Source organism: Camelus ferus, chromosome 19 (assembly GCF_009834535.1).
Source record: "Camelus ferus isolate YT-003-E chromosome 19, BCGSAC_Cfer_1.0, whole genome shotgun sequence".
In the NCBI taxonomy this organism is placed as follows: domain Eukaryota; kingdom Metazoa; phylum Chordata; class Mammalia; order Artiodactyla; family Camelidae; genus Camelus; species Camelus ferus.
The window spans coordinates 21,745,006-21,772,248 of record NC_045714.1 but is presented as its reverse complement, the minus strand read 5'-3'; the positions used below and the strand labels follow the sequence as shown (position 1 = coordinate 21,772,248).

Below are 27,243 nucleotides of genomic sequence, written 5' to 3'. Positions count from 1 at the left end.
CACATGGTCTGTGCTTAAATGATGTTTAGTGAATGAATGAATGAATGTGCTATGCTAGATCCTTTAACACACATAGCATTTTCTACTTTCATTTTCTATGAGAGGGATGACATCTTTCTGAACTTTATGTGAGAGTGGTAACATGAGTCTGCTACAGATGATGAAAAGCTCAGGGAAGTTCAATAACTTGTCAAAGGCAAACAGCCACTGAATGACTGGTCGTCTCTCACTAAGTTCATTTTCCTTCTGTAGGAGCTTGCAGAGTTACTTGACCTGTTTGTTTTCCAATTTCCACCTATGTTAAATGAAATAATACTGTCTACCTCCCATGAGTGTGATAATCAAGTGAGTTATTACATTTAAAGTGTGCAGAACAGTCCTGGCACATGGCAAGCACTCACTAAGCTCATTGTCATGAATATCACTAATACCATCTTCAGTGGAGAAGATGGAGAAGACCAGAATCACTGGATGCGTGCTCTCATGGCCTTTGAACACATTGTTTTATCAAAAAAAATCAGATGATGTCCAAACCTTTCTTAGACAACTCACACTGACAATCCAGAGGCTTAGGGAGCCTGAAAAAGTAGAAAAAGAAATAGACATTTAATCACCATTGTCCTTGATCTTGCCACTTGGGTCTATGTGTTTATACTGAGGAGAGAGATAATGAATCAAATGTCCAAACTCAAGAAATCCGGCAGCCTTAACCTTAAATATCCACCTGTGTTTTATGTGTTATTAATTCTGGGAACCTCTGGCAAACCTATATTCAGGGTTAAATAAAGTAAAAGTCTCAGGTCCTTTTTCTATATATTCATTTATTTCTCAGATGGGTGAAATTGTTGTTGAATGTTTTCAACAAGCACTTCCCACAAAATTTGAGAGACGTGACCATTAAAGAAAGAGTAGAAAGAAAAGCCATCTGTGGCTCACGTGTTGTGTTACAAAATGACCTTGGTTTTCTGGAATAGTATAAAGGTTCTAGGTGGTGAGAATTCTATGCAGTCTGGTCAAATGAAAATTAAGGGGGTTCTGAGTAAAAGAAAAATACATAAGAACAAAGAAGGAGTGGGGAGAAGTGGAGGAATAAGCAAGTAGAAATATGACCAGGATGACTGATGATTCAAGCTAAACCAATTCTTTAATAGTCATATCCCACATGAATCCTGGGAGCAACTAGAGACTTGACGTCACTGTTCAGAGGACACTTGGAATGAACACCTTCCTCATTGTTGAAAATCTCCCTGGGCCTGTTGGCATACACCTTGACACTGATGCTCTCAAAAGCTATTATATCCTTGTGTATATTAGACTGCAGAACACCTGCACTAGTGGTGCTCTTGAATTCTGATTTGATTAAAAGAGCATTTATGTTTGGTGCCTCAGTCCTAGGGTGTCTCCAGTGGTTCAACCAAGAGTTCTGATATTTGGCTAAAGAGATGACATGGGCTGTCCACTGATAAATTTTGCTTTGCTTGATTTAGTGTGGTGCTGTGAAATTCCAGTTGGAGAGGATTCCCATTTATTCAAACACCAAACAACATCAGGAAAAGCATTCTCTGCAGCCAGTGGCATGTAGAGATGAACTACATTGGCTGGTCCAAAGGCCCATGACAGCTTCACCTAACTCAAGGAATCTGACTTTTCTTTTCTTCTTCAGCTGATGGGTATATGGATTCAGAAAGTTCAGAAAAATTGTTAGAAGAAAATCATGTCTTCTGTTACTGCTTCCCAAGAGAGTTTCTCTGCTGGATAAAGAAATAGATGTGTATGACTCTCACTGTTGTAGAAAATACAACCAAGATTTTGCCACTGGAGATAGCTTAGAAACCATCGCACATGGAGGCATCCCTGTGCCGTCGGTGTTGGAGCCTTACTGATACCTAACATTGCTTCATAACGCTATACCTTTCTTAAAACAAAAAGGGGGAAAGATAAGTTGCAATGCATTTCAGCACAGAGGAGCACAGTTAGAGAATTTAGTACAGAGAAGTTGCTCAATTACCAAATTACCTCTTATAAAATTACACGTTTAAAAAAAAATGTATCTGTCTTCTCAGGGAGTTGGCCTCTTAATATAAATCTTTAAGTGAATTAGTACTAAAATTCCACTCAGTACCAGTGTACCTAACCAATATTCCACATCCTAGACGCTCTCTGCCTTCTCACATAGAATCTGGGGGGGGAAGACACACATGAAGCTAAAAAAACCAAACCAAAACAAAACAAAACCAGAAAAATAAATGGTGACTCAGGATCCCAGTAAAGAGAACAAAGCAAAGAGAAAGGACAAAGTGTAGGCGTAGGCAGCGCAGAGACCTGACAGCTGGAAAAGGCTGGGTGGGGAGCAGGAAGAAGCCCACTGTGCCCATACGGTGATGGAGAGGAGATGGAGCATGACGTCCAGCAGGTGGGCAAGGCTCTACCCACTAGGACCTCGAGAATGCTGTGACTACAGTGGTTTGAAGCAGAGGATTTAAAACAGTTAAGTGCCATTTTAAAGGTCATTCTCTTTGGTGAATGAATTTCTAAAGGGCAAGGAAGGAAGTAGAAGCCCATTGGGAGGCTACTGCCATTATTCATGAAGAAAATAATGATGTTTTAGACTAGGTGGTGTCCGCTGACATGGGGATAAGTGGACAGAGTCAATACGCATTTTGAAGGAAAAATTCAAGATGTATACTAATGAATTCAATATGAAAAATGCAGGGCAGTGGGACATCTCAAAATGCCCCCTGGGTTTGTGGTCTGAGCTCCTAAGTTTGTGGGTAGATGGTGAGACCATTTACTGAATTGGGGAGAATCTTCCTTATACCTCAAATACATTCCTTCCTTTCTCCCTTCATCACCCCCCACAACCTTTCTCCACCAAATCTTACTTAACTTTTCAGGTTTATTATGTTCAACAAACATATATTGAGCAATTATAAAAATAATACTGAGTTAAAAAATTATGAGTGGTTCTAAACACAATAGTCACCCAACTCATTTAATCCTGACAACAAAACTGAGTGGAAGAGATCTTCCTTTACAGATAATAAAGAATATGGAGGCACAGAGAGCTTAAGAACGTGCCTAAGGTCACACAGCTATAGAGAAACTGCTGGGAACAGCAAATCCGTATCTTTACAGAGTTACTGTCTACTGCAGATGGTGGACTTATAAATGGATAAATACAGGTTGGTGGCAAAGTTGTTATAAAAACTGTCAGTGATGTTCTGTGTAATCCAAGTAGGGGCACCTGACCTAGTCCTGGGCAGGTACAGTCAAGACAGGTTTGTTGGAAGAGAGGATATCTGGGCTGCACTTTGAAGGGTAGATGAAAATTTTGCAGGTGAAGTTAATGAGACTAAAGAAGGTCTTGTCGGGTAAAGAAACATGGAGGAAGAGACATGGTAGGATGGAATCAGAGGAGGGACAAGTAATGAGATAGTACTGGAGAGACAGGTTAGAGAAATCTGAAATTCATAGTTGGATCATGGCTTAATTTGCATTTTACATAACTCTCTACTGACAGCAGAGAGGATAAATTGGGGGTAGGAACAAGTCAAGTCTGGATCTAGCTTGAAAGCTTTTTTTTTTCCTGTTTGGGCCAGAATGAGAACTTGACGTAAAGCAATGATATTAGGCGTGAAGAAAATAAGAGAAATTTGAAAATTAAATGAGAAAGCACATATAAAGTACTTGTCACAAAGCTGGGCATATACCAGTTATATAAGAAATCTTGGTTACTGTTTCTGTTTGAGTTGCTACTTAACAAGCTATTGTAAAGCTCAGTGGCTTAATACAAGTGTTTTTCACTTCTTTTTAATCTGTGTGTTGGGTGGGCTCTGCTGGGAAGTTCTGTTCTGTGATTATAACTGGAGTCACTCAGATGGCTGCATTCAGCTCGAACTACAGTGTGATTTGAGCTACAGGAACAACTTTTCTTCCTTGGAAGCCTCTCTTCCCATGGCTTTATTTGTCCAGTGGTCTGTCCTGGACAACATGGAAGCTGGGCTTTGAGAGGGAGAAGGTAGAAGCTGTCAGTCCTCTTAAGTCCTGGTCTGGGAAGTCCAAGAGCTGCTTCTCCCACCTTCTAGTTGGTCAAAGCCAGTTACAAGGCCACCAGATTCTAGAAAAGGGAAATGGAGTCCTCTTGATATGAAGAGCCACATGGCGATATAGAGATGGAAGGAATTGTCAGTGACCATATTTGCAGACCACATACCACAGTTCCTAAGATTATCTAACACCAGTTTAATTTTTCAAACAGCATTCTTTGTTTTTAACTTTGATTAGTTCCTTTCTCTGACTCTGAAGGCTCCCTTTCCATCTCACATAATATTTTACTTTCTTACCTTTTATCGAGCCCATGTTTTAGCTTGTTTCCTTCATTTTCCCAGAGAATACAAATACCATTCTTCAAAATTATGCTCTTCATTTACCTTCTGTATTTTCTTTGCTCTTTAATTTCCTTTTTAGTTGCTGAATCTTTTCACACATACTGCTGTATGCACGTGTATGCCAGGGTACGGATTGTTTATATGTTTTGAGACTCTTGGTCATGACAGATGCGAACAATCTATCTCTGTCTTCTATTTGTCCAAACAGAGTTTGAGTAGATTCTCTGTGAGACAGGGAAACTTGAGTGTCCTCCATTTATCTAGGTACTTTTAACTCTTAATGTTGAGAATTGTGTGCTGGAGATTTCTAGTCAGCAAAGTGGAAAGGCAGCTACAGTCACAGCTGAGAAATAGCTTCTCTGCACAGTTTTTGCCTTTTTTTTTTCAAACAATATATCAGAATTTTGTGTTCACCTGGCCTTATTTGTAGATACACCCTGTGGTTCTCACCGTGTGCATGGTGGAGTTTTTACCTACCACTTTGGAGAGCCACCATTCCTATTGGAGGGGTATTTATCTAGATAATTACAAGTCTCCTCCTGACTTAGTAATTGATGTAAAAGTCATGGGAGAAAAACGTCCACCATCTTGTCTTCAGTTATGCCTTAAGTGAGGATTCAACGTATCATCCAAACTAGGACACCTTGTAGAATAAAGGGGCACGCTAGTATAATAGTAGTTAGTGATAATAAATAAGACAATAAGCCAGAACCGTCTCAGGAAGTCTGGATATACAGTCACCCATGCGTTGGCCTACGTGGAGCCACGGCCACCAGTGTGTCTCCATTTTCCATCTCTCCCCATGCAAGACCTTCTTCTTCAGACTGTACCTGTTCAGGCGAATGGGTTTTACCCCAGTGAGAGTAAGATCATATTGCTGTTTTCAATAGAGTCACAGGTGGAGAAAATCCACTTGAATTGGACTCACGCTCTTTCTTCCCACTTGATAGAGATGCTGGTCCGCGATGAGGAAAGGGATGCAAGCTAGCTGCCTGTGTCTCGATCCCCGACCCCTCCAAGCTCCGAGGATACTGAGCATCTCATACTCCCCTTTCACACACATCTGGTGTGTTCCCTGGAAGGAAAGTTACTTATTAGTTGACCATCCATGCAACAGTCTCAAATCTCAAATCCGTGGCAGATAGCTAAGTGTATGAAAATTTCTAGTGGGTTCTGTGCATGACTCTGTCGTGTGAAAAAGGTCTGGAGCTGTTTTTAACAGTCAACATTTCCCACCCCCAACATGTGCTGATTGAGAACCACAGTCCTCTTAGATGTAATAGTAAGTACGTCGTAACAGGCCTCTAGTAGCTTGTTCTAGGATCAAGAGAGATGAGCTGTATGGAAGGAATTTATCTATTTTAATTTCATATGATATGAATGATCTGAATAAACTTACTTTCTGTTTGAGGCCAGATGCCCCAATGGACCAAGTAACACAGAGAAGAAATTTATGGATCTGACTATTAATGCAAGTTTGGTCACTATAATAACTGTGTATAAAATAGTTCTTGACTACAAAACTTATTACTTGACAACATTACTCATATTTAGCAAAGGGCTACACAAGAGCTTTATTAAACCTATGATTTTTAAACTGACTGCTACTGTAAATAAAGTTTCATTAATCCTAATAACCTTCCCCTGGCAAATTGCTATTCCTTTTTTTTTTCCCATTGGAAAATTAAAATAACAAAGATGATTAATTCATGGGTAGATGGAAAAAGGAATAGATAAGTGAATAGATAAATAGTTTTTAAAAAGCAGTAAAATCTTAGTGATAGAATCTAGATGGTATATATGAGTGTTCATTGTCAAATTCTTTCAACTTTTCTGGGAGCTCAGGGCTGACTTTTGCCATCTTGGTGTTCTAGGCACCAAGTGTCATCCCTGAAAGACATACCTAAAGATCCTTCACCTGGAGTTACTAAAATCTCAGGTCACTAATATGACCTGACATTGGGAGGGGGGAAAACTATACTGAGGCAAATTGAACAGAGAAAGAAGATGAGTTTGGGGAGAACTATGCAGATGAGTAATTTCTATGTTCTGTAGCCAGATGTCTAGGCTGAGGGGTGTTTCCTGAGGTGAAAGGGTGTGAAGGAGAGAAAAGAGGCACTGGGTGTCAGAGTAAAAAGCACAGAGAACCCTACCCTGAAGTGTGTTAGCTGTGAGCCCCAGTGACACGAGCCCACAGGTGTCTACACACCTAAGCAGCTGCTGCAGGTGTCCTGTCACACTCATCCCATCATGCTACCCCTTCATTCTCAATACTATTCTGCACAAAATAGCCACCCTACCTCAAAAATAAATAAACCTGTCTCGAAGACAAAAGGGGGAAAAAAGAATGAAAATAAAATTAAGGAGCATCAGTAAAAGCTGAAGAAATAATGAATTATGAGATTAATTATGCAAAGAAACAGGAATGTTTTATAAAGTAGTTTTTCATATTCTCAAAGAGTTCTTGTTGACATGATTTTTCAAAAATAAAGGTCTAACAAGAGATACAAGTGTTCAAATAAAAGTGTTAATATTTTGAAGCACAAAAGCAATAGAGAGATAAGTTACATTAAAAATAAAAAAGGAGAAGGTAGACTAAATTTTGGTAAAGAACTGGGAGATAAATTTTCTATATTTAACAATATAAAAAAAAAGAACGAAGTCAAATAATTCTGGATTAGGTAAGAGATATAGAAGAAAATCTAAAGAAATCTAATATATGTATAATTGATAACATTAAGAACAAGTGGAAGAAAAATGTACTTAAAGATAGAATGAGAAACTATTGGTTGAATAGAAGGTCTTAATTTGTAAGGAAAAGAAGGAAAGTTTGATAAATATAATAGTAAGGCATTATAATATTGAAATTACTGAGCTACAAGCATAAAGAAAAAAATCACATTTCTAGATAAGCAAAAAAAGTAAGATGAGATGCCTGATGTAGTGTTTGATGCCAGAAGAAAGTTGATCAATATCTACAAGGTTGAAGGTAAAGAAATTATGATGGGAAAAGATAACTCCCTTGTCCTTTGAATTTAAAGTCAAAGAACAGGTTATCTCAAGTAAGAACCGAGGGGATAAAGCTCTCTTGTGCCATTTCTGATGAAAGGGGAAAGGGGACATAAGAATATAAAATTCAACCAACTACTAGAACTTAAATTTTAGGAATAAAAAGATTATAAAGATTAGAAGTGTCACTCAGTAAATATTCTTAAATATAGAAAGAAGATAAAACAAGAATAAAAAACAAGACATGAATTTTCATTTGTTTATATTTTCAAATGACCTTTTCCCCCTTCTGTTCTTCTTCTAATAAGAGTTACCTCTCTGAAGTCGGTAGAAAGTTTACATCTCAAAGGCATGGGGAAGGAATGCACCTCCTGCAAGAAGGACTTTGTTTTTATAAGGCCAGACCACTTACAAGCTTTTGGGATACATCAGCAAGGTTAGTTGTTCATCAGAGGACAGATAGATCCATCCACCTATGTTGGAATGTCTTTCTCTGTCTCTGGGTACATTTGGCTCAAGGGAGAAGGCCTAAAAGACTTTCCTACTAGGTTCTGAGTATCCGTTTTGGTTATGAGTTCAGTCAAATGGGTGCCCTTTACAAGTCTTTTGATGAAGTTATTCTGGAACTCTGGAGGCTCCTGCATACCAGTGAAAATAGGTATCCCATTCTGTTGATATGATTTGGAAGTCCTTGCTTTTAAGTGCACTTCTAAAATAATCTTGTCTAATTGGAACTTTTTTCCTAATGGCCACTATAATTCCAAGTTGTAATTTCCTTGAGTAGGGGGCAGCAGTTTGGTAGGACTCTAGTTACAAATGGACTTTAACCTACATGTCTAGTTGCAAATGGGGTACAATCCACATTTTTGTTTGGCTGTGGTTTTTTTGTTTTTTTTTTTTTTTTTTTTTTTTTTTAGATATTTGCAACTTCTAGGACCATAGTTCTTAGACATTTAATTTTTTTTTAATTTACCCAATTTCTAAATAGTTCTCTCTCTTTCCTTTTTAAAATTTTTCTTCAGTGCAGGACAATTGTATTTCCAATGTCCTGATTTCATTTTTTACATTATTTTCAAATGTCTGACGGCAAATAAGAAGGGGTTTGAGCAAATTTTGATTTTTGTGCAAATTTCTGTCCCTCCATCTTATTAAGGAAGTCCCTAAGGCTAGCTGTGTGTCTGTGTGTGTGTGTGCATAAATGTATGTGTATATACCTCTACTTTCCAATTTGGTTTTAGCATGAGAGCTATCTAAAAGTTTTCCTTTTAAATAAAGCCAATTCAAAGGATCCATCATCTGGCCATTGATGAGTAAGATATTAATCTTAAATAGCAGCTTAAACCAATAAGCCTTTTTATGGCTTATCCAAAGACGCAAGAGGTGCAAAGGATGCAGCCTTCATAAGATCCAGAAAGTTCACTCCCAGAGTCAAAGAAAACAAAGACCTTTGCCTTCCTGGCAGCACTAACAAGATAATGAAGGTTGAGACAACAAAGGCCCCTTGTGGACTGAGCCCTCTTGTGACAAATTCCCTTGGGAGTTGGCAGAGTTGGACAGAGAGACACCAGCTGCAAACTCAGATTGTTATCTGTATTTCTGACCAACCAGCTACAGCTGCTTAGAATTCTAGTCTATTCTACTGACCACCAAATGCACCTTCCAGATGGTGGAGACCAGAGAGAATAGTCTCAGTGGTTATAACGCCAAGCTTTCAAGACATAGAACAAGGCAAATGATGCAACAGTCAGAGACAAGGAAAAACAATGACCACCCCTGGGAGGAAAAAGATCAGTCAAACATTGATCAGAGCTGCTGTATTCAAGGAACTAGTTCCACAAATATTTTCTCCCACTAGGTCAAATTTAGAAGGAGAGAAAAAGGGCCCTCACCACTTTGGTTTTTACTCAACCCTGCAGAGATTGGGAAGCTGATGTGGGGAGAAACCTTACCTTCCATCAGCTTTTGTCAAAGGTCCCAGTACCTCTTCACCTGCAGTAGATCCAGCGAGAAAGCAGTATCCAGCCAGCAAAGTATCCTTTTGACTACATCAGCTGTTGCAGGGGGAAGATTTCCTCCACCCTTTGGGTTCTTCTGGCTGCTCTAAGAATTAAATTGACATGAGACGGATTAACAGGAGAAAATCTAATTTAATTTGTATATATGAGGGCCTCATAAGAAAAATAAGACCCCAGGACAAATTAGATAATTGAAGCTTATAAGTCATCTGGAGAAAAGAAGACAGGGGTAAGGGTTTAGGATTTAGGAGAGGAAAACAATCTACAAGAAGATGGGAAAAACCAATATTTGGTAAATAGATGTTTGTCACACTACGCAGACAGTGGGACACAGAGAGGACTTTGATCACACAGGCGTAGCTGAATTTTTCCTCAACTGAACACATCTAGCCCATATTCTTTGTAATTAAATCTGGTGATGTCTCTCTTCCTGGAATAGGCCTTCTATCTAAATTCTTCTAGGCAGTTAAGGGAAAGGAGATAAAAGCTCTTCCTTTTATTTCAAAAACAGCCAGCCTGAAATAATCCTTATGCTAAAAAGACACATTTTGGGGTGGCAAACTCCCCTACAGCACAGACATAACCCTGAGGATAATTCTCTGATCTTTCATCATGTCTGTGTGCAGCCCAGTTGTGTATGACCAGTTGCTTTGACTGGATGATATTTGGTGTTAGCCATTAAGGTGGTCAAATCACTGGAGTGGCCAACTCTGTCCAGTTCCTGGTAGCTTAAGCACACATTGACTGGTTTACTGAAAAACTTAGAAAACATCTGGAAACTTTATGAGAAATGCCATCACTTATTGTCATTGCTGAGATTCATAGGGTTTGGTTTTTGTAAGTTTTAAGGAAGACTCCAAATTCCCAGAGCCACAGAACATAGAATGTTGCCCTTTATAAATGAAGAGTTGATGTCCATGCGAGTTGCTTGGGAAGGTCACTCAGTGTTTCCTCCTAAGAAAAGTTGATGTTTAAAGTGTGATTCAAAATGTTTGTACATTGAGTTATGATGAGGCCCCAGGGCAGGATGCCCCGAAATAAATCTCCCATGTGAAAGGTACCCTCCCTGCCCCAGGTGGTAGAGAGACATCCTTCTCACCAGAGACAGAGAATTCAGGGCAAAAAGGATACATAAAGAAATTCTGCATTGATTCTAAACTAATTAGTACCCAAGACTGAGTTTCTTTGCTTTGTCTATTCCTCAGAAATATATTATTTCTTTGACTTAAAAAGTATAAAATTGCCTGCTTTGGTTCCTCTTGGGTCCTACGCCTATGAGACCTCCATATGTTTGAAATTAAAAGTTGCTTTTATTTCCTCTTCTCCTGTTAATCTGCCTTTGTCAACTGAATTATTAGCTAAAAGAACCTAGAAGGATAGGGGGAAATTTCTCCCTCCCCAACAGTTACATTTTCACATGATGACCTTTTCACCAATATATGTGTGTAATTTTGAGGTTAGTGGATTAGGTTTGTGTTGTTAAGGTGGAAAAATGTATTACTGGTAGGTAATTATTGTAAGGCTCTTTAATTATTGATTTCTTCAACATAGCAGCGTTGACATTTTAGCAGTATAATGAAGGAAAAGATATGCATTAACCGAATGGGAATGGAATAAATGCACATTTTAAAGGGAGATGTGATTTGTTTGAATAGATATGCAGTAATTATCCAGGAAGTGTGACTGTTTTCTTCATAAATGGCATTAACTATTCAAAGTAAATGACAGAACTATTATATGTAAGGATATTATGAGGGTGTTCAGAACCCTTACATTGGCTAAGGGATACATAAAATCTTCATGTTTACCAATGTCTTCTTTTTTGTGGTTTCTCTCTATTGCCCTTTATCAAAAGCATGCTCTGTTTTGAAGTATTTATACTGGCTGATGCTTCAATCTTCATTTAGAAAAACAGATTTGGGGTTTGTGTATTTGTCTAATAGCTATAAATAAATACAGCTACTTCTCGCCTTGAAATGGATGACTTTGCATTTTAGACTGAACAAACAAGGTCAGTTCAGGACGACCACGGAGTTCCCAGCTTTGCAGAGTCTTCACATCTCATTAATGGTTTATCTGCCTTTCTGATTTTGAGCCACAATGAACAGGGATCTGACTACATGGTAATGAGCCCTTAAAATGACAAAAAGAAGTGCTTACACATCCAAAGAAGTGTTAGCCTCTAAAGAACAGCATTTGGTGAAAGCACATTCTAAGTTATCTCTGGGAACCGCCTTCAGAGTCAGTGTATGAGACCCACAGAAAACAGTGTCTCATTTCATCACCAAGACACATGATTTTTGGCACAGAATTGTCTGACCAAGCTGATCAGCCACCACATCAAGCAAGCTTTGTTTGAAATAACATTCAGCCACTTTTCTTACATTATAGCCTGAATATAAAGGAGAAAGATTTGTCACCACTTAGATCATTCAAAAGAATGTAATGCAGATTCTAAAGAGAGCTCCCAAAATAAAGTTTCAGAAATATCCTGGGCCATGAAAGAATATTTAGCATCTAAGAAAAAAAGTAAGATATAGCATAACTGAAAAAAAAAATCTGCAGAATGAAAAGGAGATAGCAAAGAAGAAATAAAATAATTGATTAGAAAATGGAAGTATATTGCTAGGTACTTTTTTGAAATAGAGTTTAAAGAAAGAAGAAAACACAAATATATACAACTTAAAATGGCATAAAGGAAATGTTATATTGGGAATCTCTATAAAATACATTTAAAAATTTCCCAAATTTTAAGAACCTAAAATTTGAGAAAAGTGTCCCCAGAGAAGACATGAAACTTCTAGCTGATGAATAACTATGAAAATTCTTTAGAAAATTATTAAAAAGTAATAGCAAAAATAAATTTCCAGAGCCAAATGGCTTTTTTTTTCATGGTTGTAAAACATTTATTCAGAAAAAAAATTTCTTTAATTTTTTTTATGTTTAATATATTTTTATTGAAGTATAGTCAATTTACAATGTTGTGTCAAATTCCAGTGTAGAGCACAATTTTTCAGTTATACATGAAATACATATATTGTCACATTTTTTTCGCTGTGAGCTACGACAAGATCTTGTATATATTTCCCTGTGCTATACAGTATAATCTTGTTTATCTATTCTGCATATGCCTGTCAGTATCTACAAATTTTGAAATCCCAGTCTGTCCCTTCCCAGCCCCCACCCCCTTAGATACTGACAAGTGGTTTTTAAAGAGTAATTCTTCTAAACTTTCAAAAAAGAGCTAATTTACAAATTATTTAAGCTTTTCAAAATTAAAGAACGCAAATTTCCAAATTTTTTGTACAAAGACATCACAACGTTTAAATACGAACAAAATTGAGATGACAAAATACAATATTCTTACTTATTTCAATCTCAGTACAATCTTACTAATGTTGGGGCAAAAAATACTAAATGTTAACAGATAGAATAGTGACACATTAAAAGAATATTAGGCCATTTACCAAGAATATATATTTCTCAAATATCTAGCATCAAGTTTAATAATAAAACATTACAGAATCATATTAAGAATAAGGATTAGATAGTAACGCCTACTATCTTCACTGTTGATACTGTTCCTAGAAATAGCACATGCAATTTGGTGCCAGAAATGATAATTCAAGGTATAAATATTGGTAAGGATGAGATAAATGTTATTATTGCTGCTTATATGACTGTATTCCTAGTAAATCCAGCATAATCAATGGAAAAATTTATAAAACAGTTAACATATAAAAAATCAGTAGGATTTTTTATATATTTGGAAGAGATTTATAAAGTAGTATTTTATCATTAATTTTACTTCTATACATTTGTCTCCGTTATTTTAATATTTCTGTTCTCCTTTTGTCATTTTCATTATGCTTTATGTTGTTTTGTCTTGTTTTTAATATATAAAGGACTTACTACCCTTAAGCTGTCTATTTTTAAGAAATAGCAGACACAGTTGAAGCTCTAAAAGCTGAGTAGAAGTTACCCTTTTGTAAGAGCAATTTACATTTATAAGAGAAGTCTCCATTTGTAAGAGTGTCTTCATCTCTGTACCAGGAAGAACAGGCTGACTCTAAATCTCTAGAAACTCTTAGAGTAGCCAAAGACTTAAAGACAGAAGTCTGCATCACAATCTTGCCCTGTTTACTGTGTTTTCCTGATAACTTCTTGTAACCCTGCCTGCCCTTCTCTTTCCACTATCATCTTTTCTCTTTAGCTGGAGATGGTATTTAAGGTGGTGGCTTGGGCTATTTCAAGGAGTTTCTTGGTTTTCCTGAGTCTCTCCCATGTATACAGGAAATAAACATGTTAGTAAACTTCAATTTGTTTCTTTTTCCTGTTAATCTTTTTATTACAGGAGTGTCTCTGCAAAGAATCTAGAAGTGTAGAGGGAACATTACTTTCCTTCCTTCACACTAAGTTTTTAGACTTACTTATCAATTCTGCTGACCTTTTAATTTCTAATTACCAAAAAAATTCTTTCTTGCTACTGTTCTTTTCATTTCCATAGACACATTTAGTTGTTGTTCTAAATTCTTTACTAGGACCTCAATGGTCTCTCCACTGGCCAAGGCATATCTGAAACTTCATATTGAAAAATGTATGTAGAATAAACACTCTTTTTTTTTGAATATTCTAAATGGTAACAGATCTTCCTCTGTTTATTTTCATAGGCTAATAGAAGAAAGTGGTTACATTTGTCTAAACAAAGATTAGCTGATATACTAGTTGACCAAGCAAGGCCATGTCAATCAGTGTCAAAAAAAAAAAATCATGTACCACTATAAAGTAAATGGAATATTGTCTTCTGTGGGCAATTTTAAAAAATGCTCAAAGTATTTCCTCAACAAAGCCTATCCATGTCTCTTTTTGGTAGTTAACACTCATTTAGATGTGTGAGCATTTTCTTTTCTGTTTATATCATTTTAAAGAATTTATTTCCTGTATCATGTATGTTGCAGATATGTGGTGTCAATTTAAAGGAAAATGCACAACGTGAGAGTTGTGAGTTTAAGTTTTATTCAGAGTCTTGCAGGGGACTATAGCCTTGGAGACAGCTCTAAGGAACAGCTCCAAAGAAGTAGGGGAGGAGCCAGTGTATATATATGATTTTTTTGGCTAGGAAATACATGTACGCAGGCATACATCTTGGTAAAAGGTTACTGCTAATCACAAAGAACAGATATTCAGGTTAATGGTTTTAGTGCTTTTCTCTGCATGATTTATGGGAAGATGCAAGAATCTGGGTCATTGAAATTCTTCTTGAGATATGCATCTAACCTGTTTATCTAAGTTTATCTAAGCACAGAGTGCCCCATCTTGTTTTTCCATCCTGAATCCCCCTCAGAGTGTACTGTCAGTGGTCAGCTGTGGTGGGTTGTGACTTTAACCCTTGTATAACTGGTTGATGAGTGATGCTCTTTTGTTCTTCTGCTCACAGTGGAGAAGGATATGAAAAATAGTAGCTTTATATACAACCAATGAGCAGCTAGAAAATACAGTGGGAAGAAGAAACCATTTATGATAGCCGCCAAAAGGTAAATACCTGATATTGAAGCTAACCAGGACTGTGAAGGACCTACATGAGGGAAACTTGAAGTTCTAATGTTACATAAAAGACTTTAGTAAAATTAGAAATGGTTTTGTTCTTTTATAAAAAACAAAACATTGTGCATTGACAAAGATCCATTTTTAAAGTATAAATTCAGTGTGTTAGCATTCCATCTAAATTTAATTTTGTACTTGACAAAACGGCACAAAGTTCACCATGAAAAATAAACAAGTGAAAAATGCCATGACATTTTCAAAAAGAATAAATAAGGTAGACATAGCTCTGTCTAGTGTAAAAATGCTAATGAAGATATACTAATTGAAACAGCTTGAAAATGGAGAACCAGTGTGTTATAGGAGACTGTCCCCAAGTCCTCCAGATCAGAGGTAAAGGTGATCCTCAAATCATGGGAAAATACAGCTTGTCTGCTAAGTGATGCTGTATGAAAAAATGAAAACTAGATTTCAGTTTCATTTCTTTCACCAAAGTAAATTATGGAAAGTAAAAACTGAACTATGACAGTCTGAAGAAAATCATGGGTGGGTTTATTTAGAATTTTGTAATTAGTGGAAGGTTTTTCCAGGAAAGACTCAATATGCAGAGCAGGGACAGGAAAACATTAACAAATTTATAAAGAAATGACCAACTAGAAAAATCTGAACTAATAAAAAATGCAGCAGGAACAAGTGACAGGCCACCACTAGGTTTCATTTTTTTTTTTTAATTTACAAAAAATTCATACAAATCAGTAAGGACAAAATATGCCTAACCCAAGAGAAAGTGGACAAGTCACTGAAAAGGGAGTATATATGGCAAATAAAAATACTAAATGACCATCTTCAGCTTCATAATTAAAGAAACACAAGTCAAACAAGAATGAGATGCCATATTTAATCAATATGACACCAATTAAAATAGGTTTGATAAGATCCAGTGTCAGTGAAGATCCAAAAAAGCAGACACAGTTAGTAAACCATTGCTCGGAATATAAATTGGTGCACGATAATAAAGAGAAAAACCACTGTGATGCTCTGTCAGGTGGGAGTGACACATATACAGCATGCAACCCCTACAAATAGGGCACCATTTAAGATGGCAGACAAGATGACAGATTCCTGGGGGAGAATCACGGTGTTGGCATTCGCTGTCTTTCTTGTATTTCTGTTAATATATCTTTAGGATTGCATTGCCTCTTCTGGCTCTGAATCTTACAAACCATTAGAACAATAAGAACAGCAAAAAAGAATGGGTTGTCTAATTCTATCTTGCTCCCCTTTTTTCTTTAACAGGCGGTATTTCTGTAACCTTCTCTTCGTGTTATTTTTGTTTAGATTGTTTCACTTGTTTGGTATAGAGCCTCATATAACATACAGGAACAAATAGAAAATAGCTACAAATTTGAATCCCAGTCTCGCCAACCTCCATGTCTACTGATGGGACAGGAAACCTGACCAAACAGGGGTTGCATCAGATCGTGTCGGCTGCAAAGCAACCCGTGGTCGGGTCACCAAAGGAATGGATTCTTGTGTTTTGTTTCTCATATCAATGCCATTTTTTCCCTTTCCTCTAAAGATCAAATCTGGTGGTTCATTAGCTATTCTGGCTGATCTCTGCTTCTGCTGTTCATGCTCTGGTCCTCCCAGACCCACACTCCAGGGGGTTGATAGAACAAGGCTAATACTTGGAATCAGGGTCAGGAGAAAATTGATTGCAAGTCGAGGATGTAAAGCTTGTCTGTCACCGTCTCCTTACAGCCTCAAGTTCAACAGGCAGTTTGCACCAACTGAAGCTTTAATTTTTTTTTAACTGACATATAACAGAAAACACTGTTTCACTGAAACTATATGCTACTAAGACCCGCTTAGCTGTGATCAGGTTGGCTGATATGCCACTGCAAAGAGCTGAACCCTGTAGCTAGTTCATATGAATGTGGAATAAATTATTCTCTCATTTCCTACCCCTGTTCCAACTAGTCTTCCATTATTTAATTTAACAAGCATTTAATGAACTCCTGTATTGGTATGAAGAAAAGGTTTGTGGTCTATACAATTCTAGAAGTCGCTATTCACCTAGGTTTTGGTGTGAATGGCACTCCTGAGGGTTACATGATTACGGTCCGTGCAGACGCACGTGGCGTTCGTTAATCTAGTGTTGCGGGATGGGTGTCATCATGACGGGTTGTGAGACACCCTCTGTCTTCTTGTAGAGCTCGTATTCAGTGAAGGTTTAAGTAGGGGAAGGAGTCACAGCCACAGCTCCCTGCAACTCATAATGCACTTCTATTTACATTACTGCTGGGATCTAAATAAAGGAGTCCAGTGTCAGCAAAGAGGGTGCTATGAATTGTGCTTGGGGTGGAGTCGGAGAATCAAGAAAGGCTTCATAGAGAAGGTGACATTTGCTTTGGGCATTTCAGAATGAGTCACCCTTGATGGGAGGGGAGCAGAAGGAGGGGTGCAGTGTAATTAGGAACAACAATAAGCCACTGTTGCCCACATTTGTCTGGGGTGGATGCTGACTGAGAATGATGTCAACACTTTGTCTTGTAACTTGAAGAACACAAGCCATGGCTTCTCCCTCAGTGAAAGACCATTCTTCTTTAAGTTGTTTCATCTATAGTCTCAATTTATTAAGATACGTGTGGCTTGTCTTGGGAGTCTGAGTAATCACTGGCATTGTATAAGTGAATACATTTGCATGACATTATAAGAATGTCAAGTTGCCTTTCAAAACTGGATGTAGATAAAGGGCCCACCAGTGCCTGGACCATCTCTGAGCACTGACTGTGGGAACATCCGCCCACGGCATTCGCTCTACTGTATGCATACATTTCAATCACCCCAAAAGGCCTCTCATCCACAAAAGGCTGGACAATCCTTACCTCTCACTCATAATGTCACATTAGCATTTCTATTCTCATGCTCTGGGGTCATAAGAGGCTGGGAGATCTACACAGAGACATTTCTCAACCTGTAGACACAAAAGGGGGGTTTTGAGCCCTTGGAGGGGCACCATCTCAGTGGGGGGGATATCTGGTAAAGACTCCATATTGCTCTCCAGCCCCTCCTGAGGCTAAAATGGTAGTAATTTGGGAAAGCAGACATGGATGGAGGTATTTATGGAAGGAGAATAAGGAAATGTAAAGAAAATGGTCCACATACACTCTGCCTTAACTGAGTAGTTCTCCACAGTGATGTGGACTGTATGAAGTCCACGTTAACATTCAGAGATTCTTTCCTCTTTGGTCCCTGCAACTGTAATTCTTGCTGTGATGTGAGGCAGATGGACACATTTTGAGGTTCAAGCCAGTATTCACGGAACTGTCTAATTTCAGAAACTTTGACCTTCTTCACCATAAATACCGTTTTAAGCATCTTTTCCTCTTGATCTAAACTTCTGCTACAAGAATGTGCCCTATAAAAACTTTAGATATAACACAATAATAAATAAATATTGAATATGCAATTAAATCAAAGTCGTTCAATATTAGCAGTGGTTGAGAAAGTGAGCTCTGAAATCAGATTCTCTAAGCTGACATGAATGGTACACCAACATTAAAAAGTCACCTTTCTGATTTATACCTCAGTGTCCCCATCTGAAATGGGGACGACGGTTATAAAAAAAATATGAGGTCATGTAAGAACAGTGCCGAGCATTTGGCAAATGATTGATAATGCTTAGATAGAATTAGCACCTCCCCCAAATTTATTTGGTGTCAGATGCAGCCAAACTTGGCTTCTAAATAACTTGGAAGGATTACTGGTAACAGAACAAACTGATAGGAATCCAGCCGAAAGCAAGCACACTTGACCTCTCATACAGCTCCTAGTGCCTCTTGAAGGCCAAATTTGCATTTTGAGAATTTTTTGAAAATGGTCCATAGATTTGTATGCCTATCGTATGAGTTAGAAGTGGGTTTGGCCACAACTAACGGTGCCCTAAATAATTAGCAGTGTTTTCTTATGTATCCAGGTAGGGGTTGCTGCCCTTGATTGTGGGGCTCAGCAACGTCCTTAAGGACCCAGCTCTTCGTCCCTTTCACCTAGCAGCCTTGCCTTTCGTGTGTCTGTCCTTAGGCAAGTTACCGCATGGTCATGTTAGCAGTGATAGCCAGGCCCCCTGCCAGCGTTACAGGCCAAGGAAGGAGTGAAGGGTCATCACCAGATGATCTGTCATTCTCATCAGTAAAGCAGAAGCTTTCCAAGAAGTACTCCCCACAAATTTCTCCTTCCATCTCAGTGGCCAGAACTGGCAACAAGCTATGCGAAACTACAACGGAATCTGGAAAAGCCGGTAACAGGATTGTCCTGGGCAGATTGACCATAACCCCAACTAAGGCTGGGAATATTGCAGCCTGAAAAAAAAAAAATCAGGGTTATGTTAACATAGAGCAGTGGCTCTCAAACCTCACTGTGTATTAAGACCACCTGAAGAGTTTACTAAAACAAAGCTTTAGTTTTTCAGATTCAGTAGGTCTGGAGTAGGGGTCAAGTATTTGCATTTTGAACAAGTTCAGTGGTGCTTTGAGAACCTCTGTACTGAGTGACTGACTTCTTCTTTAAATGGTTGGTTAGTAAATATTTTTATACTTTGACACAGAATGTAATACAAGAGCAGCCACAGACAATATGTGAATGAGTGAGCATCACTATATTTCAATAAACCTTTGTTTACAAGAGCAGATGTGGATTGGCTATGGCCCAAGTGGTCTGCCAAACCCTAGCACAGAGGACGACAAGAATGAGTGTCGGGTGGAGCTCCAGTGACTGTGGCTGTGTAACAGATCATTGCATTTTATTCATGGATTTAGTGGATTATAAAAGAAGACAGGGGATAACTCTTCCCTGCCCCACAATGTCTAGGGCTTCAACTGGAAGGACCCAAATAACTGGGAGTGGAATCATCTGGATGTTCTGTTCTCATGTCTGGCAACTGGGATGGGTTGAAAAGAGACATGTTCTCTTCTGGCTATAGACTACGATGCTCCGTGTTGCCTCTGCTGTGACAAGGGTTCTTACAGTGTGCTGGCTGAGTTCTGAGAGGGAGACTTCCAAGAGAACCAGGGAGAAGTTCATGGTCTTCGATGATCTAGCCTTGAAAGTCATGAACATCCCTTGTACCTCATTCTACTGGTGAAAAATGAGTCACAAGTCCACACACGTTCAAAGGGAGAATTAGACTTTGACTTGTTAAAGAAATGGCAGGGCCACTTACAGAAGCGTGTGAAAGATGGGCAGTATTATTGTGGCCACCTATGGAAAATACATTCTGCCACAGGCAGGCACATAACAGTGTTCCCACAGAGGATTTCATAAGTCCCTGGAAGTCTTCACTCGAATCCACTGTCCTAGCATCAGAGCACAGTGTGTAGGTCCAGCTGAGCATTGTATGAAAGCATTTCTGGGGATGACCACTCAGTTTAACCAGGCCAGGACTGCTGCTTTCCCATGTCCCCTTGAGCTGTCAAGTCATCTATGTCTTAGCAAGTTCTCAGGTTTGCAGAATCTTGACCAGCTCTGCAGAGATGGAAACAAAACAAATAAGCAAAGAGAAAAATCCAGACCAGATATCATTCGATACCATTATTAAGCAAAAGTCTTAAATTTCTTTGCGTGCATGAAAAACGCTAGAGCTGTCCAAGTTCAAGACACTACTCCCCGCTTCCAAGAGCTTAAGACCTTTGGGAAAATGGGATCTATACTTAAAAAAAGATGGATATCAATAGATTTATATATGATGTGCTAAAAAAGAAACACACTTTAATGGCTTTAAAGTGAGGCTGAGAGTCTTGGCTGAATAGCTGAAATAAGCCACCCCAGTAGAGGGATTTCTTAATTTGCACCTTGAACTATAACAGGAAAAGGGGATGGATGGATGGATGGATGGATGGATGGATGGATGGATGGAAAGCAAGAGAAAGTATATTTCAGGCAAGAAGTACCTCGCTCCCAATGATGCAAGAGTGGGTCATGATAGGTCATTATGACCCTGCATCAATGCAAATTCAGCGCATAAAAAACCCTTATACTTGTCTCATTTTGTTTTGAAAGCACCCTAATAATTTTCTACTTAATACTTAAGAATCCAAAGGGTCCATTTAACTCCTATAAATCAATGACCTCCCTAGTTCCAAATATTGACTTGTTCTACAGACCATGACAAACTTTCATTTGAGTAACTTCTGATAATATATTATTCTATGAAATGTGAAGTGCTTTGCAAAGGCTGCCTTTTGGTCTGGCAGTAAAAACGTGTTTCTGAGCACATGTATTGTCAAAAACTCACCAAGTTATGTGAAGAAAATTTTCTCTCAAGTTGAGAGATGGGTTAATAAGTAGCCTGAGTCTCCTTTCTCAAGTGCAGCAGAAAATCAATACTTGGATCAAGACTGAAGGAATGCTCTCAAAAAGTATCTGAGTAATTTCTCCATGTTTCGAATGTTTCATATTTTTCTAATGTGGCTAGGGCCAATCTCTTTCTTTAAACCTGTGTTTAATGGCTGCTTATTGTAGAGAAAGTCTGTTTTTTGAAAAGCTGGATATAGAAAGGACACCAAAGAAACAGAGCCCATGAGCAGTAGCTTTAGAGAATGCATGTCACGCTTATACAGCAAGGTGGTACTGCCAATAATACTCATATTCATAGGAAAAAGATTAATAATTAATGTTTGTCAAATAACTGCCACATGTCATGGGCCACCACTGGCAATGTCTCATATAATCCTCACAAAAACCCTTTGATATATCACCACTGTCTCCACTTTACAGCTGGGGTAACCAAGGCTGTAAAGGTTAAGTGTCTTGCCCTTGGACACCTTATCCTAGCAAGGAGGTAGAGCCGGGTGGGACTGGAGCCCAGGTCCACTTGGCTTCAAAGTTGATGTTCTACCTGAATTACGGGTTTATTTACAGCATGGGTCAAGATTAAATTACTAAATGGTGAAACAACCAAAATGAATATCGTACCTGTGTTGACACGCAGTCCAGCGGACCAGCTAAATTCATTCTGGAGGTAGTGAGTTTGGATCACACTTTGAGAAGACATTTTGCAGGGGGAGAGGGAGAAATGGCAGAAAGAATATCAGTAGGAATTTCCTATTTTGAGAGTGGAGTGATCAGATTGGGGAGTGGACAGTAACTACCTTGAGAGGTTTAGCTACGGTGGGACTGGTGGTGGTCTGGTCAAGGAGCTCCCTCCGGGCCACCGGCAGGATTGCTCAGTTTGTTGGACGCACAAAGGTACCCAGATGAGGAGAGAAGGGGGGCTGTGCTCTAACCAGGCTATGCGCCTGGGTCCGAGGCTTCGTTTTCCTGGAGAAACGTGTCAGTGTTGAACTGTTTCTGCTTGGCACTCATGAGTCCCGTGAGTGCCAATCCAGTGGCTTCCAGCTGCAAATGTCTGTGACCATTTGCCCCAGGGCCTCCTCTCACTGTCACAGCCCCTCCAGCCCACGAGTGGGGCAGGCAGACAGTGCTGGGAATTGAGTGCCCCCTGTGTCAAGAGTTGAGCTGAACTACTTCATGCTCCTGCTGCTTCAGCATCCCCAGGGGCTGTGACCTGCCCCTCCCGTAGGTGCAGGCCCTGGATAACAGCCCTCGGGGTCGCAGGCTGACATCACTCCTGACATGACTTTCTTGGCAGCCCTGTGAGCAACTGTCTCCCAGTCTCCCCTTGGGAGCCCCTTAAATAAGACACCTGTGAAGCTTACCAAAACCCCACTCTTTTTGATTTGAATTGACCCATCCAGCCTCAGCCTGAGAACTTCACTGATGGCACCTTATCATGGATGTGCCCCAGGTCCTGCAGGGCTCTCTCTGCCTACGCTCTGCCTTGACCTCCCCATGTGGCCCCTTGATGTGTGCCATGTACTTCCTCCAGGACCTGTGAGTTATAAATGTCTCTATTTCAATTCCCTGTGCTCTTTTTTTTTTAATTTTATTTTTTTTATTTGAAGTATAGTTGATTTACAATGTTTCCGTTGTAAAGCAAAGTGATTCAGTTATACATATGTATGTGTATTGTTTTTCAGATTCTTTTCCATCATAGGTTATCACAAGCTGTTGAATGCAGTTCCCTGTGCTCTATAGTAGGCCTTTGTTGTTTATCTATTTGATATATAGTAGTATGTATCTGTTAATCCCAGACTCCCAATTTATCCCACATTCCCCTTTGGTAATCATAAGTTTATTTTCTGTGCCTATGAGTCTGTTTCTATTTTGTAAATAATTTTTCTCATTTTTTAGAATCCACTGATGAATATCATGATACTTGCCTTTCTCTGACTTATGTCACTTAGTAGGACCATCTCTAGGTTCACCCCTTATGTTCTTTTGTTGAACTGCTGTCACCCAACATTCAGGGCTCTACTTAATGAATGTTAATTTAACAGAGCCCAGTACCCTTTGAGTGGTTCTCAACTGGGATCAAGGCATCAAAGGTGTTGATTCATACATAGACCGGCTCCCTCAGCACCTGGCAGGATACCTGAGGCATTCTCCCCCTTCTCTCCTGGGCTCCCCAGTGAAACCGACCCACAGTCACCCATGGTCGTTACCTGCCCTGCCATGTATCTCTGTTGACTCCCTTTCCCACCTCACTTTTCATCTCCCCTCCTGGTACTTCCGATAAACTTCTTAAACTTCAATCTGTGTCTCTGGGGTCTGCTTCTGGGGCAACCCAATGTGAGACAGAAGAAGACTGATCCCCAACCAGGCACAGTATAGCTTAGCTGCAGCCATGGGATCTGAGACTCCCAATAATTACTTAAAATAGGCAATGATATGAAATTGCTGTAGGCCATTGCACAGGGATGGGTGTGGTGTTGATAGAAAATGCTTCTAATTCCTGTTGTATAGTACGCGTTACACTGAGTGGCAGGAGCCATGGACTGGGGAGAGCCTGGAGCCTAGGGGGTTGAGTTTTACCACTGTTAGCACTTATCTAGTGGGGCAGACAGAGCGTTTGGATTAGTTGAAGGTTAAAATGAAAGTAGGGAACGTATCTAAGACGTGAAGGAGAATCAGCGGGGGTTGAAGTCAAGGCCAGCAGTGGGGACTGAGCTGGTGATATTAGGAGGAGTGAAGGGGACTCGGGCAGCAAAGCTAGCCCACCCGGAGGACTGGGAGGATGGCGTCATCCTTGGCTGTCTTGATCTAAGCCTGACTTGTAGCATCTCCTTACAGGATAATATTTGTTGGTCTTAAGACTCTGCAAAAGCCACCTTAGGTAGCTCATCAGAGTGGGGTTCATTTCTCCCAAAGAACAGACCTTGTGAAGCCTTAGGAGGTGTTGTCAGTGTTCCTTATGACTTTATGGATTTTTCTCCAGTCTTCCAACATACAAATAATTTCTTCTCTCTCTTTTTCTGGCGCTGGAATCCTTGAACCTGTCTTTCTCTTTATGAATAGAAAGATACGTGTTTCTTAACAGTAGACTTTTTAATGAGTGATCGGAGCTACAGTTTTAATATGTCCACACCTGGCCTGTTTGATCATTCATAGCCCTGCATCCTAGCCAGGGGCAGCCTCATTTGCATCTGCTCCAGGAAGGTGCTGACTTGTCCCCTGCCTGAGAGCAGAAGCCACCACACTTTCACCCCCTCTCACTTTGCCCAGTTTTCTAAGCCACTTAACAGACTCCAGGTCTTAACAGAACGCTGTTTACACGGAGGCCCCCTGTCTGGCACAGCCTCCTAGAATTTTTGTTTGTGTATTATGTGCTTGTGATGATTGCCTGATTGATTTATAGCCAAGAAGAAAACCTAGTGTCTTAAATGCTGAGACTGAGTAAGCACTTCACAGCTGGACTGTGTATTTTTCTTTTTCCAAAGAATAGTGCCCTCTGAGTTCTCCGTAAAATTTGGCCAGACAGTGATCAGCGTGTTTTAGTATTTTAATTTTACTTTTCAGCTTATTGATAAAATATCTAGTGTGGAGGGAAGGGCATGCCGTCCTTGCAGGATGTATTTTTGTGCCATTTGAAAACCAGTAAGGACGATGGACTGTTATTTGGAGGATCCAGGTGAGGGGAAAGCTCCGTGAGCTTAACCCTTCCACTGCAAATGGGGAGTTTTGAAAAGAAGGGAAACTGATTGTCACCCGGGGTGACAAGTTTGAGCTGTTCCTCCCAACTCTAGAAATGAGCCAAAGATGTATTTACCCACTGACGCCAATAAATGACTGACCTCCAAAGGGAGGAGATCATGACATTTGTTTGGCTTTTTCCTAAGGAGAAAATATGCCAGTCTTCTGTCCATGCAGACCTAGGCACACATTTCAAGAGCACTGGTGCTGGAAAGGAAAAATTATGTTCATCTTGACAGGGTTTTTATTCATATTATCTCGTCCACTTGGGGGCGCGGCTGGTTACACAGACTTTCACCGATAATCACCCTCTAGACCAAACTATGTCCCAGGAATCATAGAGAAATTAGGCGAAATGAAACACTGTATCCTATCAGACATAGGTAATATCTGCAAATTGACTTTTTGGTTTAATTCAGTCAAATTATTATTAAACTTTTCTAATAAGCATCCATTTGAGATATTAAAGTGGTGGAAAAAAGCTAGGTACAGTTGGCTTCAGAATCTTAATGCCCCATTCTGTGGATTTAAAAGGAAGGACCATCGTCTGAATTCATAGTGGGTCACCTGCTGCATGCTTTCTCTCTTTCACACACACACACCTCTGATGCAGAGCATGTAGAAGGAAAATAGCAGGTCACTGTCCAGTACGACAGCCTGAGCTAACTACACATGCCTGCTGAGCCCTGGAAAGGTGGCGAATCCAGAATGAGATGTGTTATAAAGTGCACAGTGGATTTCAAAGGCTTAGTGCCAAGAACAAATATAAATTAATGCTTTGGTAATTTTTTCATATTAATTATAAATTCAGATGATAATATTTGGATATATTGAGTTAGGTAAAACATAAAATTAAATTCACATTTATTTTTGCTTTTTAAATATTGTTATGGGAAAATTTCAGTTGCATAGGTTGCTAACGGAATATTTGTTGAACAGTTCTGGAAATAAGGAACTTAAGGACGTGGATGGATTTTTCTCTCCTTTACTGCTTTAGAAAATAAAGACAGTGAGCTTCTTACTTCCAGTTCATATGTCTTTAATTCACCCAACAGCACCTTATCTATCTGATAAAAAATGATGCCAATAAACCCATCTAATTAATGAGGCCAATTACCTGGAAATATTATTTTATAAATTAAATAGTTTTATAAATATTTTAAAACTCTACACACATACTCAAAACTATTAATATTTGTTTTTTTATAAACTATGAAAATTCAGCCTACTTCAACTTAATTAGGATTTTATTTATAACAGTATTATTTTATTACTATTTGTGTCAGTCTTTCCATTAAATTTTGTTTCATTAATAAAATGAATTTTTTAAAGGACACAGTTATCATTGAATTGACTTTACAAATGTCTCGTTTAAATGACACATATTGAGAAATACTAGATTTACCATCAGAGTAAATAATACTAATTTATAAGAGCATCTTTGTAACTTTTCAATATTGTAGAATAGAAATGTATTTTTTTAATCCATTAAGAGGCTCAAATTTCAATTTCCCTATGCTAAAATAAAGCATTGGCTTGGGTGTAGGAATGAGTTAGTGAGAACAGATTTATTGAATATTCAGTGACTTGGCATTTGGGAGAGAGGACAGGAAGGGATAAGACATATTGAGATGACATTATTGCTAGCACCATCTGCAACCAGCCATCTCCCATAACTTGAGTCTTCTTATATAAGTCATTAGCCTAAACTATGGAGATATAAAGACACATGAAGCATAAGTCCACTACTTTAAGAAAATATGATATAGTGGAGAGATATGGATCATTAAGCCAATAAGTACCATTACTCTGATCTGGATTAATCCACCCTTTTTCTTTATAGCAGCCCTTTCCTATGTAGCTGCCACAGTGATTTTTTTTTCTTTTTTTACAAATAAATCTTTTTTTAACCCCTCCCACTGCCACTACTTAAGATCTCAGAGTGAATTTCAGTGCATTTGGAAAAAAGTCTCACCAAAGCCCCCAAGACCTTACATGACCTCACCTTCTCCAAACTACCCTCCCCCTTCATGCTCAACTCTCCAACTGGTTACTGCTTCTGGTCTCCACCTTTGTCATCACTCTGCCTGGAGCACTTTCTTAAACTTTTAACAATAATGGAAACTAGAGGGAGTATCAGCTGCATGGATACCTCTGAGTGGCCTTCCCTGGCCACCCTGGGCCTAGTTCTCCTGTACTTC

At 39.0% G+C, this 27,243-nt stretch overlaps 1 protein-coding gene and 1 long non-coding RNA gene across 4 annotated transcripts in view; one reads left to right on the top strand and one right to left on the bottom strand.

The window, feature by feature from the left end:
* The window catches only part of MACROD2 (mono-ADP ribosylhydrolase 2), a 1,866,240-nt gene that overhangs the window by 1,615,077 nt on the left and 223,920 nt on the right, over positions 1-27,243 (top strand). The window lies entirely within an intron of this gene.
* On the bottom strand, positions 8,750-25,650 carry LOC116657922. The gene is made up of 3 exons (XR_004313096.1): positions 25,641-25,650; positions 23,849-23,858; positions 8,750-8,914 (listed from the first exon to the last, which is right to left on the bottom strand). It is a non-coding gene; the product is annotated as an uncharacterized LOC116657922 (long non-coding RNA).